This window comes from Humulus lupulus, chromosome 3, assembly GCF_963169125.1.
Source record: "Humulus lupulus chromosome 3, drHumLupu1.1, whole genome shotgun sequence".
Lineage (NCBI taxonomy): Eukaryota > Viridiplantae > Streptophyta > Magnoliopsida > Rosales > Cannabaceae > Humulus > Humulus lupulus.
In genome coordinates, this window is record NC_084795.1 from 278,606,339 (window position 1) to 278,609,792 (window position 3,454).

Consider the following 3,454-nt stretch of genomic DNA (forward strand, 5'->3'; position numbering starts at 1 on the left):
CAGTTGTTCGGCCTGTCTGGACAGCTCCTTATTCTCCTTGAGCAGCTTGTTGTAGTCAGCCTCAAATGCTTGCTTAGTCTGGGCAAGCCTGGAGTCGAAGTTCTTTCTCCAAGAAACCGACGCCCCAACACGGCGCTAGCCAACAGTTAAAGTTAGCAGCCCCTGAAGACAAAGAATGAGATAAAGTAAGGAAAGGAAATCAGACATAAATGATAAAGTAGCAGGAGATAACTTACGCTAACTATCTCATTCAACCCTCTGTTGACGACTTAATCAGCCTCCATTGAGGCAGTTTCAGTAATGGCGGCCTGGCTGCGTCTGTGCTTCGAGAGCTTGTATATCCTCTCCTTGGCTGAGCCGACCACGAAGCTGGGCAGGGAGCCTTCGGGCTAGTTGTCCAATGCCTCCTTGTCAGCAGCCTTAGAAGAAGGCTGTGGGTTAACAGGAGTGGGAGTCGTCTGCTCGGAAGTGGGCAGAGGGGGTGAGCTCTCCTTGGAGGGGGCGGTGCCTGGAGCCTCGTCTGTTCGACCCTTCTTCAAGGGGGTCTTGCTGCTTTCCCCTCGAGCCCTCTTGCTATTCTTCTTCGGGACAGAAGAGGCAGTGACAGCCCGATAGTGCTCAAAGACGTCCTCGGAGTCCATACCTGCACCAAAGGAAGCAACACAAGCAGTATGACTAAATGGTCATGCAGGATAAAAGAATAGAAGTAAAAGGATTATAAGTAAAGTACCCGCGCTACAACTACTAGTCGTAACATTATTTACTGAACTACCTAGTTCCTGGAAGAAATCTGAACTTAAGGAGGGAGCATTCCTAAAGTTGCCATCCCCATCAAATAGATGAGAGGGAATTGGCAAATGATTTAAAAGCGAGATTGTTATACCGTTTTCATCCGACGAGTCGTCAGAAAGATCGGTAGGCTCAGTAGCCTTTTGTTTTCCTTTGCCCTCGGGGGCCAAGGGTTTCTCTGCACGACGAGGGACGGCAGGTTCCCTGATCGTAACCCCAGTTGGTCTCCTCAGCAGAGGAGACGCTTGGGGTTGCTGCTCGGGTTCCACTTCGGCTTGGGCGTTCTCCGCCGAAGGTTCGCTCGTCGCTGGTTGAGGATTCCAGAGGCCGACCAGCCTAAGGTTAGCCTCAGTAACTAAAGTTTTGACACTCTTATCAACATTCGACATGCTGGCTAAGAGTGCCGCCCTTGACCCCATCCCTGGAGTTGGGATTGGACGTAACCATGGGCCTGGAACACAGTAGAATGTCAAGACATTGTGGCAGAAAAACACTAAGCGAAGAAGCTAGTGGCGTAAGAATTTTTACCTCCTCGGGTGAAGGCCAGGTGTCTGCGGCTAAGTTGGGAGTAAGGAAGTATTCCTGTAACGCCCCAACTCCAGGGACCATTACGGTGTGCCTTGTAAACAGTGCTAAACTCGCTAATCGAGTCATTTGGCCAAAAAACGTGTAACTAAGTATGATTAGCGGTTTAGGGATTAAACATATTGGTTAGGGTGTAACATTTCACTAGAACATTTAGTATATACATTGGGATCCCGAAAATATAATTTCAGAGTTTATTACAAAAAATATTTACAGCAGGCCGTTCTAAGCGGCAAAACAGGGTTCAACCCTAGTTCCACTTTAAACCTCGGCCGTGGCGGACGAGCAGCTGCATATGTACACGTCATCACCTAAGCTCTCTAACTCAAGGATGGTCCATCTTCCTCTTGCCTTTACCTGCACCACATAGCACCCGTGAGCCGAAGCCCAGCAAGAAAACATAACACTTTATATAAACATTATCAAATGATTATCATTATAATCACACTTAGCGTAAAGCTTTCAAACCAATGAGTGAACATCACATGATTCAAGAGGGAGAGTGGCTGCTAGATAAGCCACTAGCCTCCAAGTTCTTATTTCATTCATCGACCCTCACGGTCGGTCTAGCATTAACGCTCTTTGAGTCATTCAATGGTGATGGTCGATTAGATCTAATCTCTGTTGGATTGCGTGATCCACGCTAAGGCCGTTTTGACTAATAAGTCAGCGCTATGTGACCAGTGTCCAGTATCACTGCCGAACCTGACTAATAAGTCACAGCTTCACAGCTGACACTAACACCTTTGCCAATTCTGACTGATGAGTCAGTGCAACGTGACCAGTGCCCAGTACCACTGCCGAACCTGACTAATGAGTCACAGCTTCACAGCTGATACTAGCACCTTTGCCAAATCTGACTAATTAGTCAGTACCATGCACAAGTAAGCAATGCTATCAATATGTATCATATGCCAGTTATCCAAGAATAGGGCATTCAACATACTTACTAAACAGTTGCTAGCATAATCATGATCATGCACAAACCCAGAGACTCAAGCTCTGACCAATCTCACATTCATCATTCATGGCATGCCCTAACCACATGTTTCTCGTGCATCACATGCATCACATTTAATCATCCAGCATGCCTCAATAATAATCATATGCAAATGGCAAGATCGCCAAGCATTCATTATGCTATCAATGTTTACATTTAAACATCCAACATGCATCAATCATTGCCATGCATGTCACACACGGGGTGCAGTTTTCTTACCTCAGATTCGAGCTAGAACCAATATAAGAACGACCCTTGAGAACGATCAACCTTTAAGCCCTTAGCGGTCACCTAATCATAACCAAATATGGAACACCATCAACAACATGATAATCAAAGGTTTCCACACCAATATCTAGCCTCCAAGAGACCAATCCACACTAATCCAAGTAGTAGGGACACTCCCGAGGCCCATAGCTAAGTTCCTGGGGTCAAAACGAGCAAACGGGGTGTAAACAGGGCAAGGGCTGCGGCCCTAGCACCTTGGGCCGCGGCCCCCAGGGTTCTCTGAGGCAAGGGCCGCGGCGCCCAGCAAGGCCAATTTCTTGACACCTGCTTCTTCGAACAAGGGCCGCGGCGCCCAAGAACAGGGCCGCAACCCAACTTCGGGGCAGCCATTTTTCCTTCGTTTTAATCTTTTAAAACCTCCCAAAAACATGTCTAAACATTCCCAAACCATCAAATCAAAGTTCCCAAGCTTCCCAATACTCCAAAACCCTCAAAACCCAAGGCTCAAACCGACCAAAAACTCAACAATTAACAAAGTTCCAATTCTAAGCTTAGAAACTTTAAAAACTTAAAAATTAAACTTGAATTACCTCCGATTGAGTTGTTTCCAACTAAATCCTCCGGCTAATAAGCTTCTAATTCTCCTTAGGATTGCTATGCCTCGATCCTTGCTTGATTTCGAGTCCTAGAACTCAAGTTATCTTCGAAAATGCTCAAACGGTATAACGGACCGTCAGAGAGAAAACGAAAGGTTTTCTAACGTACGTTCTTATCTGACAAGCTACTTCAAGTTTAAGTAACCTCAAATAAAACCTAGTGCTCGGGGTCCCGAAAACACCCCCAGGGACACTA